Source organism: Lactuca serriola, chromosome 1 (genome assembly GCF_051521515.1).
Source record: "Lactuca serriola cultivar US96UC23 chromosome 1, Lser_US96UC23_V15, whole genome shotgun sequence".
Taxonomy (NCBI): domain Eukaryota; kingdom Viridiplantae; phylum Streptophyta; class Magnoliopsida; order Asterales; family Asteraceae; genus Lactuca; species Lactuca serriola.
In genome coordinates, this window is record NC_136408.1 from 135604326 (window position 1) to 135628908 (window position 24583).

Below are 24583 nucleotides of genomic sequence, written 5' to 3' on the forward strand. Positions count from 1 at the left end.
CGTTTCAGTAGAACAACATGCTAGAATAGGACTAAGGATCTAGGAGTGATTCCTTATGTGCCTGCTTTATGTGCTTCAGCTTATGAGAGTTGCATGCTAGATTTGAGTAGACAGCAGTAGGATAGCCTGTCTAGGTTATGCCTGATAGTATGAGCTTAGCATTGTATGCTAGTGTAGTTCCTGTTATGAGGATAGAGTTGCTTGAGATTGTTCCCTTTTTGTCTGAATGTTGTTTGCTTTGTGCTATGTGGGCTTTGAGTGATGGGAGTTAGCCGTTAGGTGAATACGTTAAAGTCATATGTGATCAGGGTTGAATAATCTCAGAGTGTTGGATTTGACCCTATTGCGTAGCTCTTGTTTGAGTCCTAACCGTTATAGGGATCAGTCCCTTACTCGATGGATTATCCGAGCCTCGTTGCATGTGATTGTATTCAGGTAATGGCTAATTGGCATTACAAAGAGACCTTCAGCGGCTGAGGACCGGTTTGGGTGGAGTCAGAGGTTTGCTAGGGTAAGCCTAGGATGAGAGTATCAGAGATCAACAGTGGTAAAAGGGATCTGGTGGAGTCAAGGCAGTCCTTGAGGAAGGTACGGATAGATGTTGAAGGTAGTATGGGCCTGTACTACTGAAAGCATAGGATTCGTACCCGACTTGAGGAAGGCTAAGACAAGACCGGGGAACTTGTAATAGATGTGATCCCTTTAAAGATATCAGTATCACTAATAGTTGCATGTATGTATTGCAGAATGGTGGTACTACGTCAGAGGCCAACAGTTGGCAGTTCTGGAGAGGGATCGGGTTCGGGATCAGGTTCCGAGCCAGCAGATGAGAGGCTACGCGAGTTCATCGCGTCAGAGATCACCAAAGGCATCCTTTAGTCGACCCCCATCATTTTCGGGTTGATCAAGGAAGGGATAGTTGAGCTGATGGAGGACCGCCTCAGGGCGTTCAGGAGTGACATGACATTTGGCCAGTCATGATCTCGCACACTGTCCTTTAAGGACTTCAGGGGAAGTGGTGCACTGGATTTCCATGGGGCGAAGGACCCCATTTCTGCCAGACGATGGATTGCGGACATTGAGTCCGCACAGCTGACCAGCTTCTTCCCCGAGGGGTCGAAGGTGAGATATGCAGCAGGATGTTTATGAGACCGAGCTAAAGATTGGTGGGAGTCCGCCGGTGACTCATTGGGAGCCTCGACTGTTGAGGCTATGACCTAGTCGGACTTTGTGACCAGGTTCAGGTCAGAGTTTGCGCCGACTGTTGAGCTTCAGCAGCTGGCCAGGGAGTTTTTAGATATGAGGCAGACGACGGAGACTATGGAGGAGATCACCGCCAAGTTCCGGGAGAGGGCATTGTTAGTGCCCCAGTATGCGGGGTATGAGGATATGAGGAGGACCCGCTACCAAGACATGCTACGGGCTGACATCCGAGAGCATGTTAGCTTTTCAGTTTGCCCTACCCTAGAGTCCATGATCGTCAGGGCGAGGGAGAGGGAGATCGATCTGGAGCATGTCTAGAAGAGGAAAGTAGACGAGGGGCAGTTGATTGGGGCTTCGAGGACGAAGCCCAAGGGATCAGATGGTAGGCTGAAAGACCAGTCAGGACCAGGCCACTGCAGGAAATGCGGCAGGCCACATGAGGGGGCGTGTAGACCGGGATCGTCAGGCTCCTACAAGTGCGGCAAGACGGGGCATTTCAGCAGGGATTGTGCTGCCCCTGCCCCGATTATTCAGACGTCTGAGTTGTTGTGTTTCCACTGCAACCAGAGGGGCCACAAGAAGGCCAATTTCCCTCAGTTGACAGCAGCATCAGTGCCAGTGAAGGCACCAGCTCTAGCGACCCTGCGGATCACTGATGGCTGGCAGGGCAAGGCAGAGGCTCTAGTGGTGAGGAGTCGGGCATTCCAGTTGACTACCGAGGAGGCACGCACTGCACCCGATGTGGTGACGGGTATGACTTCTTTTTATGCTGTTATGACATGCTGTTGTGATTTTGATATGTTATGTATGTGTTCTGTTTAGGATCGTTCCATGTGAACAGTGTCCCAGTTCGGGTATTGTTTGATTCGGGTGCTACCCGAGCGTTTGTTTCTCTTGCACTCAACAAGAGATTTTCCGAGTCTTCAGGCATGTTGGATTGCCCTCTAGACATAGAGATTGCAGAAGACCGTTCGGTGCGAGCATCGACGGTGTTCCAAGATTGTGTGATGAGGCTATTTGAGGAGCGTTATCTGGTGGATCTGGTTCCCATACCTTTTCGAGGGAACAAGGCTATTATCGATATGGATTGGTTAAGCCCCAATGGGGCAGTGATCGACTGCGCGCAGCAGTTGGTGCGGATCAGGACCCCAAGTGAGGGAGTGCTGGTGGTTCAGGGCGAGAAGCCACAACGAGGACCAGCCCTATGTTCAGCAGCGAGAGCTACGCGTTACATCCAGCAGGGTTGTGCAGGTTATGTCGCGTATGTTATGGATACCTGGGAGGCGGGTAGAGCGACGGTGGGTGAAGTGCCCGTAGTACGAGAGTTCGCGGACATATTCCCCGAGGAGCTGCCTGGGATACCTCTGGAGCGCCAGATGGAGTTCAGGATCAACCTAGTTGTCACACCCCAAAACCAAGAACGACGGAAACGTTCTGGGGTGGAGGACCTCATGTGAAGTATCATAACAGTGTAAAGTAGTAAACAAGCAACAACATCATCCATTGCATTAAAGTATAGTTTTAATACACATGTGTTCTTTGATAATGTACAACAATAAAATGAATAATCAAAATAAGGAGAGTCTTGAATGTGCTCCGTCTTCCCAAATCCTGGCCATCATACCTGTCTAACTGGTGACCTGAGAATACAAGTTATTTTGAAAGCGAGTATCAGCCTAAAGCTGGTGAATTCATAAGTATTTAAGTGTCATTGACTTGTTTTGGAAAACTGTTATGAATGTCTTGTAAATCTTTAAATGACACAATTGATATAAGTTTGAAAACCCTAGAAAATCCCTTATTTCCTACTAGTATGAAATGTAGTCTTCTACCAAGACCCGAATGTTCTGTTATATAAATGATAGTTTTTCCTCCTTTTTGACTATGACAAACAGTAATTAGTCTAACTCATCATTTATGTGAATGTATCACAAAATAAAGTAAACAGGAAAAAGTACTAATGTAAGTGTTATCCTTGGGTACTAGGACTAACACAACATCGCAATAAGCGAAATGTATCACCTAATGAACATCCGATGATTGTCCACTTATCCTCTGTAGCAGCAGCAGGGGGCAGGAAGGGTTAGTCCCGTAATCGATCAACCTAGTATAAGTATTAACCATAGACCTCCGTAGATGGTCATCAACCACTGGTGCTAATCAGCTGGGATTCGGAATGGTTAGTCCCGCCTAGACATCTCGTTGAACCGGGATAGACAGGACAATTTACATAGAAAATACTAATAAATCATCCTCGTAACTCTAGGTACATGTACCCATGCAAGTGTATACAGGAAAATGTATCTATATAATGGGACTTATGTATGGTATTCATGTAATCGTATTCAGGTAAATGTATCTATGTAAACGTACTCATGTATCAGGTAAGTATATGTATATGTACTCATGTATCAGGTAATGTACTGGTATAGACTCATGAATGAACTGACTCTTGTGTGATTCCTTGTAATAGGAATAATGTTTGATATCTTCTAACTATACCTATGATACTAAACTGAAAGGTAATTGGTTGTTTAAGTAGGTTTATACACCCTTGCTACACAAGAGTGTGGGAGACTGAATGAAAGATGAAAACTATAACCTCAATACCTATATAAGAATATAAGTGTATACGTATAGTTTAATTCAAGAATGTAAAAATGGTTTGGTAAGACATTTAAGAGTTTTGAACAATAATTAACAATGACTTGATGTCATTTTAATAAACATTTCAAAAGTAATACATTTGATAACAAAGAATTTTTAAGATAGAAAACCATTTCATGCATCACATTTTGTAGTATGTGAAAATCTGCAGAATGAAAACACAGTTATAAAATACATCTGAATGATTTAATAACATGATGTTTTCTACTTGTATTCCCCCCCCCCCCCCATTAAAGCATTTAAAACCATTTAATACATTGATTTATGGGTATGAACTCACCTGTAGATGGTGGTTTGGATGAACTGAACGGTGTAGGATTGTTAGGTGTCAAGTGAGGACTTGTACACACACTACGATCCTAATGAACATATAATCACACATATATGCACTCAATTAGTCTTAAATTACTAATTGATAATGTTAAGACATCCTAGAACATAATAAACACTTTATATAAGTGTTATAAGCCCTAAGGATTGCATCTAAGTTGTTATGGGACAAGGCACTTGGGTTTAGGGTTCCAAAGGACCCTATACATGAGTTTACTCTTCCATAAACATCACACAAGGAGTTTATGGTCGTAAACCCTTGTGTTTACGGCCGTGAACTCCTAAACTTGGTGTCATTTTGTGTTTTGAAGTTCTAAATGATCCCTAGAAGTATTCCAACTTGGTGGTTTAATTCTTGGAAGGGTTTAGGGCACTATTAACCTCCTTTGAGGAGTTTACGGCCCCAAGGCCAATTCCTTTGGAGTTTACTACCGTAAACTCACATGGAAGGGTGTTTTTGATGCTTTCAAGTCTCATACACATGTAGGATAGGTTCTAGGCTTTTACCTAAAGCAAATGAAGGCCTTAGGCACACTTTGGTGCCTTAATTTGATGTTCACGGCCCAAGCACCCTCTTAGGGCTGTAATCTCTCTTTGAGAGGGGTTTTTGAAATGTTAAAGTCCTTGATTTAAGTGGAAGTAATTCTATGTAAATGTACAAGGCTTTAGGTGCATTAAAAGCACACTTTGGTCCAAGTTTTTGGAGTTCACGGTCCAAGATCTTCTTGGGCCATGAACACCCAAACTTTGGTGTTTCTTTGTTGTTTTCTTGTCCCAATTACATCTATATACAAGCCTAAGGTAGTAACATATCACGGGGGAAAGGCTAGGCATTGTTTCGGGAGTTTACCGCCCAAGAACACCTTGGGGAGTAAACTCCTAAATCTAGTTGTTTAGCTATGATATCTATGTTATAAACACATTATAAGCTATATAACACTACTAGAGAGAGGTACTCACGATTTGGGATGAAAACCCGAAGATCCGTGAGAGAGAAAATGGCTTTTCTCTAGTTCAAAATGTGAATAATGAATGAAATTGGTTCAGAATTCTATATATAGTCCTGAGATTTTTGGCAGAAAATATTTTATTCCCGGAATGATCTCTAATATAATAGAGTGTTGGAATAACAGAGTTGCACAAAACCCTAGTGCATCCACTCTCCTGATATCTCCTGAAGTGTAAACCCTGAATTATTCAAACTTATACGGAAAAGTCTGAAAATTTGCTGTGACTGCTATAACTTCTATTGAAGTGATATTGTTTGTTCAGAATGGAAATTTCGGGTTGTCACACTAGTCCCTGGTGCGGCTCCGATAGCCAAGGCACCCTATCGGTTGGCTCCTCCCGAGATGCAGGAGTTGTCTACGCAACTACAGGAGCTGCTAGACAAGGGATTTATCAGGCCAAGTAGTTCGCCTTAGGGAGCCCCGATTTGTTTGTGAAGAAGAAGGATGGGTCGCATCGTATGTGTATAGACTATATGGAGCTGAATAAGCTAACGGTCAAGAACCGTTACCCACTCTCCAGGATTGATGACCTCTTTGACCAGCTATAGGGAGCATCTTGGTTCCCCAAGATTGATCTGCGTTCAAGATATCATCAGATGAGGGTCAGGGAGGAGGATGTGCAGAAGACTGCGTTTCGGACGCGCTATGGCCACTATGAGTTTGTAGTGATGCCCTTCGGGCTCACCAATGCTCCTACCGTGTTCATGGACCTCATGGACCACGTGTGTAGACCGATGTTAGACCGGTCAGTGATAGTGTTTATTGATGATATCTTGGTTTATTCCAAGATGCAGGAGGAGCACGAGGAACACCTACGGGAGGTGCTGGAGACTTTGAGGAGGGAGAGCTTGTATGCCAAGTTCTCCAAATGTGAGTTTTGGTTGCGCAAGATGCAGTTTCTTGGGCACCTTGTCAACAAGAATGGGATTTCGGTAGACCCGGCCAAGGTGGAGGCCATGATGAGATGGGAGGTTCTGAAGTCTCCATCTGAGATTTGGAGTTTCCTGGGATTAGCGGGCTATTATCAGAGATTCATCCAGGATTTCTCCAAGATAGCGTTGACCAGCCTAACAAGGAAGGCCGTCGTCTTTTGTTGGGGGCCTGAGCAGCAGGCAACGTTCGAGACACTGAGACAGAGATTGTGCGAGGCGCCAATCTTAGCCCTGCCAGAGGGCATGGAAGATTTTGTTGTGTACTGCGATGCGTCCATATCAGGTTTGGGCACGATGTTGATGCAGAGAGGGCATGTCATCGCCTACGCATCGAGGCAGCTAAAGCCTCACGAGGCGAATTACCCAACGCATGACATGGAGCCGGGGGCTGTTGTGTTCGCCCTCAAGATTTGGCATCATTACCTCTATGGGGTTTGCTGTACCATTTACACGGACCATAAGAGTTTGAGGTACCACATGGATCAGCCGAATCTAAACATGAGGCAGCGTCGGTGGATGGATGTGGTAAAGGATTACGATTACGAGATCCTTTATCACTCGGGTAAGGCCAATGTGGTGGCCGATGCGCTTAGCCGCAAGGTAGCACCGATCAGGGTATCTGCATGTGGATGATAGTGGTGACTATGCTATTGGAGTGGATTTGGAAGGCCCCGCAGGAGGCCATGAAGGAGGAACATCGAAAGAGTGAGCGCATAGTGGGTCGGGTTTCCTCCTTCGACTATGACAGCAGGGGATTATTGGTATTACACCGCAGGGTGTGCGTGCCATACCTCAGAGGCGTGCGCCAGATCTTGATGGAGGAGGCGCACAAATCCTGATTCTCCATTCATCCCGGGGCGACGAAGATGTATAGGGATCTTCGTCTGGACTATTGGTGGCCCTGCATGAAGCAGGATGTGGCATGGTACGTGGAGCGGTGCTTAACCTGCAGGAAGGTCAAGGCCGAGCATCAGAGACCTCACGGCAAGATGCAGCCGTTGGATATCCCGCTGTGGAAATGGGAGGATATTACGATGGATTTTCTCACCAAGCTTCCTAGGACCGCGCGGGGAGTGGATTCGATATGGGTCATCGTGGATCGATTGTCCAAGAGTGCCCACTTTATCCTGATTCAGGAGAGCATTTCAGCCGAGAAATTGGCCGATATCTATATCAGAGAGGTGGTGGCCCGACACGGAGTGTCAGTTTCGGTGATTTCGGATAGGGATGTGCAGTTCACATCCAGGTTTTGAAAGAAATTCCACGACGAGTTGGGTACTCGTCAGCATTTCAGCACCGCCTTTCACCCACAGACGGATGGCCAGAGCGAGCGGACCATCCAGACTCTGGAGGACATGCTGCGGGCTTGTGTTTTAGACTTCGGAGGTAGCTGGGATACCTACTTTCCGTTGGTGGAGTTCTTGTATAATAATAGCTATCATGCGAGCATCGACCATCCTCCATTCGAGATGTTGTATGGGAGGAGGTGCAGGACCCCGATATGCTGGGGCGAGGTTGGCCAGAGGGTCATGAGGAGCACCAAACTAATGGTTAAGACGAAAAAGAAGATTCAGCAGGTCCGGAGCAGGCTTCAGACTGCTCAGAGTCGGCAGAAAAGTTATGCCGATAAGCATCGATACGACCTGGAGTTCCAGGTCGGAGATATGGTTCTCCTGAAAGGTCGGAGATATTGGACCGTTCAGGGTTATAGCACGAGTGGGCAAGGTGGCATATAGGCTGCATTTTCCAGTCGAACTCAGTCAGATACACAACACTTTCCATGTTTCTCAGCTGCGAAAGTTCCTGGTGTACGACTCAGCAGTGGTACCCTTGGAGGACATTCAGGTTGATGGCAGCCTGAATTACATCGAGCGGCCTGTAGCGATCCTTGACCGGAAGTCGAAGGAGCTGAGGAACAAAAGAGTAGAACTCGTGAAGGTGCAATGGCTGCATCGGAAAGGGTCGGAGTGGACTTGGGAGCCGGTGGATGAGATGATGGAGCACTACCCCAAGCTGTTTCAGGATCGAGTAGCAGACTTTGAGGATGAAGTCTAAAATAAGTGGGGGAGATTTGTAGCACCTGGTTCTTGGTACATGTTCTTTTATTTAAATTTTTTAATATTTTTCCTTTGGCCTTGGACTCAGCGAGTTGAAGGACCAACTCGCCGTGTAGAAGCAGGATGAGGCGTGAAGATAAGTTGTGGACTCGGTGAGTCGAAACTCGGACTCGACGAGTAGACCCTGTTTGGGTAAAAACCCTAATCCGAGGGTTTGCACCCTATTTAAACACCTTAAATTGGCCTCCTTAGTCCCATTTGCTCACAAAAGACCCCCATAGCAAACCCTAGCCGTTATTGAAGCAATCTAAGGCTTTTGGAATGATTTTGGTGCTTTTGTGATCCAAGGAAGGAAGGAAAAGCTTGAAGGATCAAGAGGAGGCTAGAAGGATTCGGTTTTGAGTATCATTTGCTGACTTCAGAAGGTATAAAGTCTATACCTTGCTTGCTCTTTTGATAGATCCCATTTTGTGGAGTTTTAGGGCTTTTCTAAGCCATTTTGGTCACCAACCATGATTGCAAGCATGGTTTGAGGTTGATGTTTCGGATCTAGGTCCTTTGAGGGGTTACAAGGCAGAAAGGAGTGGCTTTTGCACTCAAGGAAGGCCCCATGCATTGTGAGAGCTTGTTTTAGGACCTTTTGAGCTTAAAGTCCCATGCAAGCACGTAAAGGTTGTAACTTTACGTGCTAGATCGATTGTAGAAGCATAGATCTACATTTTGATCAAGTGTTGTACATCAGAAAGCGAAGATTTAGTGAGTGGTTATCACTAACTCGGCGAGTCCGTTCTTGGACTCGGCGAGTCCAAGGTTCTATCCCATATCAGTTGAGGGTCATAAGGACCCAGTTGAGTGTGGAAAGGTTTTAAGGGGGTCCCAAGGAGTGACCCAACATTCTGGACTATGCCATTCTTCTGGAAATTCATGGGACTCGGCAAGTGCATGAACAGACTCGGCGAGTCCAAGGCAATCTTCTTAAGGATGAAGATGGACTCAACGAGTTGTTCATACAACTTGGCAAGTCAAGGGCAGGACCTGAGTATCAGTTGACGATGAACTCGACGAGTTGTTCATACAACTCGGCGAGTCGGATGAGGATTCAGTCGATGTTCATTTAGAAGGAAAACTTGTCGAGTCATCGCCTAACTCGACGAGTAGAGATGGGTTTGAGGTCTAATGGAAGGATAGGGACTTGGCGAGTTGGCGAGCCAACTTGGCGAGTCAGGTCAACTAGAGGTTGACTTTGACTTTGACTTGGTCAGGGGGGTTAAAATGGACATTTTACCCTAAGAGTAGATGTCAGTTTCTGACTAAGTGTTTTGTGGGAATTTTAGCCGGAGGATTTTTGGAGCAGCAGCAGCAGCAGTCAGAGGATTCCCGCATAGTTCAGCAGCTACTACGAGGTGAGTTACCTTACAGTAGCAGTGGGTCTACGGCCATAATGCCGACCCACCAATAGGGATCGTATGTTAGATGTTTGTCTTTGTGATATTCATCTGTCTTGTTACTACCTGATATGTTATATGCTAGCGTGATATGGTATGTGATAGTGATAGAGTTCGGTTCTTAGGACCGAAGGGTAGGTTAGGCACCCCAGATATGCCTAACAGTATGTTATGACATGTTTAGCTGCTAGCATGATATGTTACATGAGATAGAGGTAGTAGGAGGGGGAATAGTCCCCGAGGTTTGGTTGTTAGGACCGAAGGGTAGGCCGGACACCCCAGATATGTCTGACAATAGATTATACAATTATATATGTGATAGTAGTTGTAGGGGGTGAAATAGTCCCCGGGGTTCGGTTGTTAGGACCGAAGGGTAGTCAGCAACACATAATGGCTCGACATGGGTAGGTCAAACCCCCAGAATGGCTTGACACGGGAAGGACGGCACCCCAGAATGGCCGCATGGGTAGGTCGGCACCCCAGAATGGTCGTACGGGTAGGTCGGCACCCCAGAATGGCCGCACCGGGTAGGTCGAGCACCCTAGAAATGCCTGGCAGTATGTATGTGATTTGATTGTATGGTATGTGGTACGATGGGGGAACTCACTAAGCTTCGTGCTTACAATTTTTAGTTTTGGTTTCAGGTACCTCTTCAGCAAAGGGGAAAGAGCTGGCGCGGTAGCGGCACATCATACACTCACATATTGGTTTTCCGCATTAGGAGATGTTTTGGGATTGTACTCTGACACTATTATTATTTTCATGTTTTGAGATTTCAGACACGAGATATGTTTTATGAAATGTTATGATCGGATGATGTTTTCCTACAAATGTTTTACAAACCACTTACTTTAAACAAAATTTTTGGGCGTGAAAATTGGGTCGTTACACTTCAGCTATGTGAGGTGAGTTTCCCTCTAGTAGGAACGGGTCTACGGCCACAATGCCGACCAGTCTAGTTAGTAGTAGTTCCGAACTTCGGTCCGATGCAGTAGTTCAGTGTGCTTGATGTCTTTGTGATTCAAGCATGTCTTTGTGTTATGTGTTCCGGACTTGGGTCTGATGCAGTATGCAGTATATGTGTTTATGCTAGTAGTTATGATTATGCTATGCTATGTTTATTCTGTTTCCGGACTTCGGTTCGATGTAGAGGGCAAGGCCCTAATTAGTTCTGGACTTCGGTCCGATGCAGTTCCCGAACTTCGGTTCGATGCAGAAGGCAAGGCCCTGGTTAGTTCCGGACTTCGGTCCTATGCAGTTTCCGGACTTCGGTCCGATGCTGAAGGTAAGGCCTTGGTTAGTTCCGGACTTCATTCTGATGCAGTTTCCGGACATCGGTCCGATGCAGAGGGCAAGGCCCTGGGTAGTTCCGGACTTTGCTCCGATGTAGTTTTCGGACTTCGGTCCGATGTAGAGGGCAAGGCCCTAGTTAGTTCCAGACTCCGGTCCGATGCAGTTTCCGGACTTCGCTCTGATGTAGTGGGCACGGCCCAATATGTGTTTATATGTTATTGTATGGTATGTGGTAGTTTAGGGGAGCTCACTAAGCTTCGTGCTTACAGTTTCAGTTTTGGTTTCAGGTACTCAGATTTCAAAAGAGGAGTTCGGGAATATTTTGTAACGCCCGTAGATTAGGGCTAGTCAATTTAGAGACGATAAGCATCAAAAAATGACTTTTTGATGGAAGATTATTTAGAAGGAATAATCTTAACTAAGTTATAGTATATGTTACAAGGATTCCGTACATATAAGAACGTCGAAATCCGAGTTATAACGAAGAAGTTATGACCCATCGAAGTTTCGCGACAGAAGCGGCACGACACAACGCGACGTAAATAGTGAATTTACGTTAGAGTGATATTTATCCAAAACAATCTAAATGAGAATTGAAGATCTCACTGATAGTAGTGCAACGACGGAAAGACGGATGAAAACGGACATCAAACGAAGGAGTTATGAGTTTATAACTGAGTTTTCATGTCCCATCCTACTAAAAATAATATATAAGTAATATAATTATAATATATTAAAAATAAAGTCAAAATTAGCCAATGGATTCTAAACGAGAGTTGTAGAGCATAATCTCACATTCGCGTCAGTATAAAGAACGTCGAAAATGGAGTTCGTATGCGAAAGTTATGAATTTCTGAAGTTTGGGGTGCGAAACCCCAAAACTGTCAGATATCACAATGTGGCAAGCAGTGCCACGACGTGGCCACTCTTCTAACACCTCCGGGAGTCCCCTAGATGCAACTTGCGATGACGCATGCAGTGACGACCAAACCCACGACGTGGAAAAAGCTGCCACGACGTGGCAAGGGTTGCTATTTTCTCTTCTCTCTCTCCCGTTTTACCTCGGTTTACGTGCAAGAAATATCCCAAAGCCCCGGTATCAACCCCGAGACCCGAAGTAAGTCCCCAAGCCCAAAGATCCCGAGAAGAAAAGAGTTTCCGAGCCGAAGCTCTGCCCGCGAGAAGCCCAGTGTGCGAAGTGATCCCGGTTTCATCGAAGAATACTACCCTTAGAGTTGTAGTGCTGTCCGAGCATCGTCTAACCAAGTGAGTGTGAGGTCAATTTCTTCTAACACATAAATATTAAGTATTTGCTATGAAATACGTGCTATGTGTATAATATAAAGTTGTTTATATGTGTGAGTGTATAGTCCCTTTCATAACACGATTTTAATACAAGTATTGATTTAATTTATTAAGTATATGTTTTGGGTGAGTATGTGATCACTTTCTTCTAACACATATATATTAAGTATTTGCTATGAAATACCTGCTATGTGTTTATACATTGTTGTTTATTTGAGATAAGTGTGGAATGGAAGTTTTATATAGGTGTTAAATGAGTTAATCTGTATATGTATTTTGTATCTACAAATATGTTGGGTAGGACATGGGTAGATGAGATAGTTGGTGTAGGATAAAAGATGAGTTGGATAATAAGATCAAAAGGTTAGCTTTAGATTCGTGAGTAGGGATCAGGAATAGAGATAAACCTGTTACTAATCTATTGACATGTATTGCGAGAGGGATCTCGAGTATGATAGTGTCAATAAAAGAGATATACCTGTTAGTAATCCATTGGCATGTATTGCGAGAGGGATCTCGAGTATGATACTGTCAATAAGAAAGATAAACCTGTTAGTAATCCATTGGCATGTAGTGCGAGAGGGATCTCGAGTATGATACTGTCAATAAGCAAGATAAACCTGTTAGTAATCCATTGGCATATATTGCGAGAGGGATCTCGAGTATGACACTGTCAATAAGCAAGATAAACCTGTTAGTAATCCATTGGCATGTATTGCGAGAGGGATCTCGAGTATGATATTGTCAGTAAATAAGATAAACCTGTTAGTAATCCATTGGCAAGTATTGCGAGAGGGATCTCGAGTATGATATTGTCAGTAAATAAGATAAACCTGTTAGTAATCCATTGGAAGGTATTGCGAGACGGATCTCGAGTATGATACTGTCAATGAACAAGATAAACCTTGGTAGCTATGGATTTAGTACCGTATAGACGAACATTGGCGACTATGGAGTTAGCGCCTGTTAAGTGAACCTTGGTGACTATGGAGTTAGTGTCTGATAGCTATGGATTTAGTACCCGATAGATAAACTTTGGCAGCAATGGACTTCGTGCTGATTCCTTAGGTCAATCCTTAGGAATGAATGAATGAAGGATAGTTGATTCTTAGGGTAAAACCTTAAGAGTAAAGAAGATAATGGGGATGGCTAATTGGGTTGATTGTTTGATGATATATATATATATATATATATATATATATATATATATATATATATATATGATATAATATTGTGGGTTGAAAACCCTATATGCTCACCAGGCTCCAAGCCTGACCCACTCAGTTTAATTGTATCACAGGTATCGATACGAAGTTGCTTTGCACTAAGAGATTAAAGGAGATGTAAATCACTAGAGTAAATGAACATATGTTCTGTTTATGCTTATGTGTCTCTATCAGAACATGACATCCCGATGTTTTATTATTAAATGAAAATACATTCTCTTTGAGAAATGTTTTGATAAGTTATTATCATATCTTGTTAAGGGAACAAATTCCACAACCGTTTTCTTTAAACGATTACTCTGATTTTAAAAACAAAGCATGGTGGTTGTAGGTAGTCGAGAACGGATCTAAGAGTTGGAATTTTATCTTCTTGATTCCACACTACTTGTGAGGTAAGTTTTCCTCACTATACTAAAGGGTCTAAGGCACCAAGGCTGACCCTTTGGATTGTTATCCTGATTTATTACTGTTATGATCTGTAGATCGGTATCCTAGTAGATAGGATGTTTCTATGCGGTTATGACATGTTAGATTGGTATCCTGGTAGATAGGATGTTGCTATGCTTAGTGATCTGTAGATCGGTTTGACTGTCTGTAGACTGTTATGTGATTATCTGATATATATATATATATATATATATATATATATATATATATATATATATATATATATATATATATGCATATGTTTGATTAGTGGTTGAGGCTTTTCTTCTTCGTGCATAAGCCAACAGACCGGGGCATTCCAACCCAATGGTTGAGGGCCGAGAGTATTCCGCCGCGAGGATGATTGGACTCACAGTATGTTGGTATTCCAACCCGATGGTTGAGGGCCGAGGGTATACCATCCCGAGGATGATTAGACCTATAGTATGTTGGCATTCCAATCCGATGGTTGAGGGTCGAGGGTATACCATCCCGAGGATGATTGGACCCATAGTATGTTGCCATTCTAACCCGTCGGTTGAGGGCCGATGGTATACCATCCCAAGGATGATTGGACCCATAGTATGTTGGCATTCCAACCTGATGGTTGAGGGCTGAGAGTATTCCATCCCGAGGATGATTGGACCCATAGTATGTTGGCATTCCAACCCGATTGTTGAGGGTCTGGGGCATTCCAACCCGATGGTTGATTGGGCCTATAGTATGTTGTTATTATATGTGTGTTATTGTGTGCAGGTATTTTGGGGGAAATCATTAAGGTTCGTGCTTATAGTTATGATTTTGTTTCAGGTACTTTGGATGATCGTGGGAAGGCGAAGGCTTGATCGTGTACCTCCTCGTTTTTTTATGATATGATTTCTAGGATTTCTATGATATTAAACTATTTGAAAACAAATTGTAATAAATTGTGGGTTTTGGATATTTTAAAAAGTTTAATTTTTTTGTGAAATTTATGGATGTTACACTTCAAGCCATATATATAGTGAGAAAACTCACCTCACAGTCGGATGAAAGAGTTGAACAATACATTGCTCTAAAAATCAACTCTACTAGTCACCTTCACGAATAACTGTGACCCAAACTCATACTGTATCTCAAAATACCCAGAATACACCGAGGTCAAACTTAGTCAAACCCTTCACCAATTTCAAAGTAAAAGTCAACCGAGTCAACTTAGCGAGTATACTAGACGTACTCAACATGTACAAGGAGTGTACTATGCATTTAACCAAAATCTAGGGGTTGACCACGTACATGCAACGTACCCTTTGGTACACCCAGCGTACGCGGTTGCCACCCATTCTTTCCATTAAGAGCTTAATCCTTAAGCTCTTTCGTCCAAAATCCAGATCTAGCCCTAAAAAGATGCCCTTAATCATAAAGTTTCCAACTTTATGATCTTGCATGGCTATTAAGTGCCCAAAACCAAAAACCCTAACTACTTAACGCATTAAGACAACCTAGATCATGCATGGAAATAAACTAATTTCCAAGATCACATTTTTATGACTTAACACACCTTAAAACCTCTGAAAGGACAACTCAAATGCCTTGGAGTATTCCACACTCACAAGGATCAAGATTTAGGACAGAAGGTGCTAACTTTAAGCTAGAACAAGACCTTAATGAAACATTCATCACGGTTGGAACTTTATACCTCCAGAAGATGCACAAGGGAGAGTATTTGTTGGATCCAAAGTCTTGAGTGAAGCACCACAACTTCAAGGTTCTTCCTTTACCGCCAAAAGATCCAAAATGTCACCAAAAGACTTTTCAACCTTCAAATTACACTCACACACTTTAGGGTTTCGAAATAAGGGCAAAAGGGGGAAGGAGGCTGGAGTGAAGAGAGAGTATGAGGCCATAAAGATATTTAAATAGGGTCCACGCCCTAAAATTTAGGGTTTGCACTCTGGCCACTTACGGCCTGCGTACTCAACATACGCCCAATGTATGTGTGCATGGCCAAATATTACGAAAATCCCATTAGGGACCGAATTTGCAAATAATTCACAAACCAAGGGTCAAAATGGAATACCTGGGAAATCAAGATGTTACACTAGCATGTAAATTCATGATATTTTTAGGGAAAACCGATAAAGTAGCATTTGTTTGTGTGGAGGGTTTTTTTTACTGTTGCATCTTGACCGCACATTCTTCACATACGTGTTGTGAAACCTGACCAAGTACTTGAAATCAAGTATGTATCTAGGCGATTAGATGAAAATCATCAAAAAGTACTTAGACTCGGTCTAACTCAATGATATTTTGTACAAAACTTAGAGCAAATCGGTCCACCTCGGTCAAATCGGTAAAATTCAATAATTTTGACTTAAAAAAACTATGATATCTAAGTAATTACTTTAACCTTTATCAATTTATTTAACTATTTATTAAATTTATAGTTGTTTGTTTTAATTTTGTTCAAATTAATGCAAATTTTATGGAAAATAACAAAATAATAAGGCTAAGGATGAAATGTAATCTTTGAAATAACTTAAGACTTTAACATTTTAACATGTATCATTGTTATTGAAATTAATATATTTTGTTATAAATGATCTTGTGATATATATATATATATATATATATATATATATATATATATTCAAAATGAGTTTCTTTGTACTTTATCTGATTTGAGTACTTCATGACTACTCGCTATGGTCGACTGACCAAATACTGTCTAACAACTTTTTCAACATTGGTTCTCATTAAAAAGACACTTGTAGTTTAATAGAAAAAAAGAGGAATATTATTGGTCTTAATGAACCCTATATCGATACTCTTTGAGAACAATAAAGGTTGGTTTGAAGTTGGTTTTTTAAAACGACAACTATAATATACTCTTAATTGACCATATATCTGAGATGAGACTTCAACCCTTAATCTTAAGAAGGTAGGACAATATTTAATACCGCTAGATTTAAAGACATTTGATATCCCTTATGTAGCGTTTGGTGGATAGAATACGATTCGACATGACTAACAAGATGTTTGAAAGGGCGTTTGGTAAGGATGAAACAAGATAAAAAGTGGTTATTGACCAAGTTAAATGAGACTAATTACTCTAATTTTAATCCAGCTGAAAAGGGTTTACATAAAATAACATAAAACCTTTTGACAAAAATACCTTCTATTTTCTTTCTCATTAATTATTTCTTCCTTTACGTTACTATTTTCTTCGCTCTTGTGAATTTGCTGAATTTTCTTACCGACTCGACAGAAGGAAGGTCAACCCTTAGACCGGCTTACGTTTTGATTTTGGATGGGTTGAATGAAACATGTATGTATGGACCTTACAGGAGTATCCCCTATTGTAGACTTGAGGGCCGAGGGTTTTACGACGGGACAAACTACATTAAAAGTTGCTACATGCAAGGTCACCAAACTTGAGAAACGTGCATAGAAAATCAACATGTGTTCATACCATTTGCATTTGATACGTTTGGTTTTCTTGCGCCGGATGCGGTGGAGCTTCTTAGTATAGTACAACGGATTATGCATAACAATGTTATATCCCCTAGATCTATGGATGTAATCTTCAAAATAATTGACTTTATCATACAAAAAGACTTAACGATACAACTTGTTGTCCGTTACCCTTTCATTCGTTGTATGATAATAATTAAGATAAGATGTATTAACTTTTAATTAAAACTTACTTTATTTTAATAAAAAAACAAATACCAAAAAAAATTAACAAAAAAACAAAGTAATGAGATCGTGTTCGCCAAATCCTAACCTCTTAAAAATTTACCATCATTAAGTATAGGGATGAGCAACGGGCCGAACCCAGACCGGACCGACCCGAAGACCGAAAACCCGAAGACCGAAAATCATGAATTACCTTACCCAAAAACCGGACCGTTTTTGGGTGTAGCGGGTCCGGGTTTGGTCCGGTCCGGTTCCGGATACTAAACCGGTTTCGGGTTTTGGACCGAATTAGATTTTAGTAGTGTTGTTTACGGTTTCGGTCAAATCCTGTACCAAACTAGGTTTCGTATGTTTGTTGTTTACAGTTTCAGGTTTTGTTTGTCATGTCACTCTCTAGCATAGTATTTCAAATTATAATCTTATTACGTAACATTCATCATTCATATCTTTGTTGTTTGCATAATTCAACTAAAAAAATACATAAAAGATGATGAATACGTACAAATGAGGTGGATGCAAACAAATAAAAACGTTAGTAAAAAAGTCACACTATTTTATTAAAAAAAAAACCTACACTATTTATATATAAAAAAATTGCACTTAACATCACTATTTTTCTATAAAAAAACTGCACTATTTTTATAAAAAAAAAAAAAAATTACACTTAACAACATTATTTTTATTAAAAAATACTGCATTATTTAAAAAAAAAACTGCATTATTTTTATTAATAAAAAATGTAGTAGGAAATAACTTTTGGTTTTTCAAGAAAAAAAAATCGACACTATAATACGATCAAGAGAAGAGGCCGAAACCAAAAAAAATTGACACTATAATGTGATCGAGACCGAATCAATTCAATTGGACAACATTTTTTTTATTTTGGTAATTCTCGCTTACTGTTTGTCGATCAAAAAAAGAAAATAATTTTTGGTTTTCCGGTCCGGTCCGGGTTAAATCATTTAATTCGGGTACGGTCCGGTCCAAACCCGAAACCCGATTATTGATAAAAACCAAACCCGAAAACCGGCCCATTAATATGATAATCCGGTTCGGTCCGGGTCCGGTCCTGGTTTTTTTCCGGTCCGGTCCGGTCCCACGGGTCGTATGCTCATGCCTAATTAAGTATTTGTTATTTGAGAAATTAAATATTTCCTAAACATTTTTTAGTCAACGAAAAAAGAAGTCAAAACTTACGGGATAAATTGTTTCACGACCCAAAATATATGTGGTAAATTTGGCTTTAGACTAAAACCCTATAAAATTAATAAAGCAACAATCTATAATTTCATAAATATGTCATCTTCATATCTTACTTTATTACTCACGACATATACCCCACGTAACTCTAGCTGTATATAAGGATATCAACGTATCGTTTAACAACATTCCAATTTCTGGCTTTCTATCTGCATTTCCATAAACCTATGCATTTCTTTTTCCATAACAAACCCATCAACATCACATTGTTTGCTACACATACCAGAAAGAACATGAGGTGTTATACTATATTTCAAATGAATCAAACTGAAACTACAATAATGTCAATAAAATAAAATTTTATAATCGATAGTGTCATCGAAAAAATAGATGAATGTGAGACACAAACTCACTCTCATTATATATATATATATATATATATATATATATATATATATATATATATATATATATATATATATATATATATATATATATATATATTCAGTTTATTTAAGACTATTCTAATTTTGTGAGACCGTGAGACCGAATCTAAAAATAATTTTAAAATGCAAAATAAATGAAAAAATCCAAAAATTCTTTTTTTAAATATTATTTTCGGAACTTGAATTAACTAAAAAAAACAAAAAAAAATTAAAAAAAAAATCCCTTTTTTATTTTTTTGAAAAATACATGAAATATTCTAATAAAATATTACATTGACATCTTCTAAAAAATAACTTTAAAATGCAAAATAGATGGAAAAATCTAAAAATTCTTTTTTTTAATATTATTTTTGAAACTTGAATTAACTAAAAAAATATAAAAAACTCTATTTATTTTAACGTGAAATATTTTAATAGAATATTACACTGTACATATTTTAAAAATAATTTTAAATGCAAAATTAATGGAAAAATCCAAAAAAAAAATTTAAATATTATTTTCGGAACTTGAATTAACTAAAAAAATAAAAAATGTGTCTCACGGTCTCACAAAATTAGGCCGTCTCACACGAACCTAACCCTATATATATATATATATATATATATATATATATATATATATATATATATATATATATATATATATATATATATATAATTACTACAATACTATACATATTAAATTCATAGTAGAAATGGTTAAGTTCAAACGAGAACACTATTTAATGTGTGAACGTAAGAACATACTTTATGTTACTATTCTATCATGAATTTAATATGTATAGTATTGTAGTAATTATAATATGAATATATTCAATTTTATATTGCTATTCTACTCTATATATATATATATATATATATATATATATATATATATATATATATATATATATATATATATATATATATATATATATGGTAATTTAGTAAATTCTAATATGAATGTTAAATATGTGATTGTTCATATATTCCGTGATGAATAATGTCATAAAGCTTTAAATACAAAATTTTAATGTGAATATTAATGTGTGATTGTTCGTATATTTGTTGATGAATAATGTCATATCGTTGTATATACAAAATTCATAGTAGAATAGTAACATAAAGTAGTGTTCTCACGTTCTCACATTAAATAGTGTTCTCATTTGAACTTAATATATATATATATATATATATATATATATATATATATATATATATATATATATATATATATATATATATATTGTAACAGCCCGGATTTCCAGGTATCTTTTATGATTATGTTTTCGGTGTTTTGTGAGAGGACTCGGCGAGTTGGAGCTTAGACTCGCCGAGTAGGATCGCGGTTCTGGACGCGGGTTCGCGCCTGGACTCGGCGAGTCTGCGCTGTTTAATGAAACCCTAATTTCTCGGGTTTGGGACCTATTTAAAGGGCCTTTAGGCCGTCATTTGTGCTCACCAGTCCCTTGAGTGAAAACCTAGCAAGTGTGAGCGTTTGGAGCAAAGTAGGAAGCCATTATTGACCTTGGAGGTATCATTTTGCAAGGGAAAGGAAGAATTAGCTAAGGGGAAAGCAAGAGGAGCCACTTCCTGAAGGTTTGAGGTCCAGAACATCACATTTGAGGTATTATCTTCGAGCTATTTCTGTTATGTTGAGGTTTATATTGATTTAGGGCTTATTGAGCCCTTTTGTGGTTAGATCTAGTGCTTCCTTGGTCCCTTAAATGAGTTAAGTTATAGATCTGGACCTTTGGAGGTCCAAAGTGTCCCTTTGCCCAAGCTTTTTATGAATCTATGAGGGTTTTGGATTGGGGTCTTTGTGCTTAAGGTCAAAACACCATTTATGAGTCATGGGGTGTGTTATGAGCACCAAGTTATGGACTTTACGTGATGAATTAGCTTAGGAGGGCCAGATCTATGAGTTGTTGGAGCGGATCTGACCTCAGAAGCAAGTTTGAGTTGATGCATGGCATGGACTCGCCGAGTCTGAAGAACAGACTCGGCGAGTAGCATGAAGATTGTCCTTGACCACTCGGTGAATGGTCCAGCCGAGTTATGAGTTGACTCAGTGAGTCAGGGCGAGTTAGAAGTTGACAGGTGGACTGAGTCGAACTGGAACTCGCCGAGTTGTTCTTGAGACTCAACGAGTTGAGTCGGGGTGGCCCCGCGATTCTTACCAGGTGGAACTCGTCGAGTTAGGGGAATACTCGACGTGCCAAAAAGGGAATCCTAGAGAGTTGGTGAAAACGCTTAGACTCGCCGAGTCGCCCTAGTGCACTCGCCGAGTCCGGTCAAAGTTGACCGTTGACCAGAGTTGACCAGTGTTGACTTGATAAGGGTAGTTAACCTTAGTGGTAAAAGTGTTAATTAGAGTCATATGATGTTATAGGAGGATTATAGCTCGGAGGATCGAGCACGAGTGATTCCAGGAATCGCGAGTTATCGAGATACGCGAGGTGAGTCTTCTCACTATACTTTACCTTGAGTAGGTAATCAAAGTTATGTGTCAGAGTATGTATGTTATGTGTATGCTATGTATTGTACTGCATGATGTCTATGTGATTTATGTTGTGCATGTTTATAGAGTTGGAACCGGAAGGTTCCCAGAGTTAGAAATTATATTACCTATAATTTAGTTATATTTGCATCTTTGATCCTTAATTTTTATTTTGTATTCAGACCGTCTCTATTTTTTTATTCAGCTGTGTTTCCTTTCCTCACATACATGAAAAAATTATATTACCTTTGGTTATTTATTTTTTAATTTATTTTTGATTTTTTAATATTAACCTTATAAAGATTATTATAACATTCATATTTTATTTAATGATTTTATTATTCTTACCTTTGTATAAAAATTTCACATGGATCAACCGTGTCAAATACACACATTACACAAACATCCAAAAAGCATGAATTTGAATATAAACTTAAGACCTCTCGAAAACATGTATAACCACAACACACCCACCTTCACAACTAGTTATGTCATGTACGAAACATGGTGGTAAATGGTGATCATCTTCACCGGTATAGTTACTTTTCTTACTCCCAAAACCACCCTACAACCACCCTACAAATCAATCTCCAATTCCCCACCCCATCAATTTCATGTCAACACCACCCGTTGACCACCACCCACCACCACAATCCTCCGCCATTCCAAGACCCATAAACAAAAACTGGTGGCTGAGAATGGCGACACACATCCTCTGCGTCCTCTTTGGCCAAACCGCCGCCACCTTACTCGGCCGCCTATACTACAACAAAGGCGGCAAAAGCGTTTGGCTGACGTCACTAGTGGAAACCGTCGGCTTCCCTGTTTTAATCCCCTTCTATCTCCACTTCAAACCATTAACATATCATCAATCCACACAAACTAATCGAAGAAACCCACCTTCCATTTTAATCGTTTCAGCAATTTACATCTCTCTCGGAGCATTACAATCACTAACAAGTATATTATACTCAGTCGGATTATTCTACCTTCCATTATCGACATTCTCCCTCATCAGCACAACCCAGCTCGCTTTCAATGCGTTCTTCGCATTCTTCCTAAACGCGCAGAAATTAACACCATTAATCGTGAATTCGTTAGTTCTTTTAACAATCTCCACTGTTTTACTAGTTCTCCAAAGCGATTCGGAAGAAACCCAAGTCGGGATTTCCCGGAAACGGTATTTAACTTTGGGATTCGTGTGCACAGTCGCTGCATCTGCTTTATATTCATTAGGTCTTTCATTAACGCAATTATCGTTTCAGAAAGTGCTAAAAGGAGAAACTTTCACCATGGTATTGAATATGATAATCTACCAGTCGTTAGTGGCGTCGATTGTGACACTTTTGGCGCTTTTCATCAGTGGTGAATGGAACGATTTGCAGGGGGAGATGGTGAATTTTGAATTGGGGAAGATGGCGTACCTGGTTATCATGGTTTGTATAGCGGTGGCGTGGCAGATTGCGACGATCGGTGGAATTGGGTTGATCTTTGAGGTGTCGTCGCTTTTCTCGAATGTAATCAGTACATTGGCTTTGCCGATTATTCCGATCTTAGCGGTTGTTATATTTAGGGAGAAGATGAATGGGATGAAGGTGATTGCTACTGTGTTGGCAATTTGGGGGTTTGCTTCTTATGTTTATCAGCATTATCTTGACGAATCTCGGCCGGAAAACGGTGGTGAAGTCGCCGATGAGGCTTCTGAAACGTGAAAAAGTATATCCATTAGAATTCAGAAGTAACTATCACGAGAACATTTATCAGAATGGACTTCAAGTACCATGAAAAGACAAGTATACCCTTCGATGGGGACAGCTTTTTTGGTGTATAAAATTAAAAACACAAATACACAATTCAAAATGCAACATGAAACAGTCGATTGCATATTTACATTGGTTGTCAATGTAACCAATAATAGGAAAACGAAGCTTCCATTGGAAGTGTTGTCAGCCGGCCTTTATGATAATAAGGCTGTGTATTTTATATGAGAAATTTCATGAAATAACGGGTGTTTTCACCTTTTAATTATATAATTCGAAATTTGTAAAATGATCATATGATCCGCAGGTGCTATGTGGATCCGTTTAACCTTTTGATGATCTTAGGCTATGGGGTGTGGGTGCGGTCTTTACCGCACTTTTTGCCACATAGGCAGGGGAACACCGCCCCCTGACTGCGGTTTGGTGCGGTTTAGACCGCAGTGCGGTACTCCCTTGCTGCACTTTCACACTCTCTCTCCTCTTTTATTTATTCTCTCTCTTCTCTTTCAACCAATCATATTTTTTTTCTTTTTTTTCTTTTTCTCTCTCTTTACCATAATCTCATTCCCTTGGTGTGGCATGGAACCGCACTTGTATGGTAAAAAGTGACGTGGCGCTTATGTGGCGGGGGAGGGAGTGCGGTTTCGGTGGCACCACTCCCTCCAGCCTTAGCACACCTCTGTGGAAATGAGGTGACAGCACTAAAAGACAAATTTTCGGGGTTTTTAAGGTTCCGCAGAGGCGTCTCTGCGGATCCTATGTTGGCTCTACGGATCACTTAATTGCTCTGAGGAATTGATAGTTGTAGTCGTTTCTGAGGAATTGGTAGGATCCTGGGTACTCCTTTGCGGAAATAGTTATTTCTCTGCGGAAATGGTAGCTGTAGTCGTTTTAAGCGATAATTAACGATTATATATATATATATATATATATATATATATATATATATATATATATATATATATATATATATTTTCAAGTTATTATCGTTTTTTTATGACATTTACTGACCATAAGCGAATTCTTTTCATTTTTATGAACGCTTTAAATCAGTAGAAGTCGTTTTTTCGTTGTCTTTGTGGAAAGTGTTTTGTAAAAATGAGTTTTATTATTCTATGTACGGGAG

At 40.3% G+C, this 24583-nt stretch overlaps 1 pseudogene; it reads left to right on the plus strand.

Annotated features, from left to right (window-relative positions):
- The first annotated feature begins 22081 nt into the window (after window positions 1–22081).
- LOC145071092 (putative purine permease 6 pseudogene) lies at window positions 22082–23695 on the plus strand (annotated as a pseudogene).
- The last annotated feature ends 888 nt before the right edge of the window (window positions 23696–24583 follow it).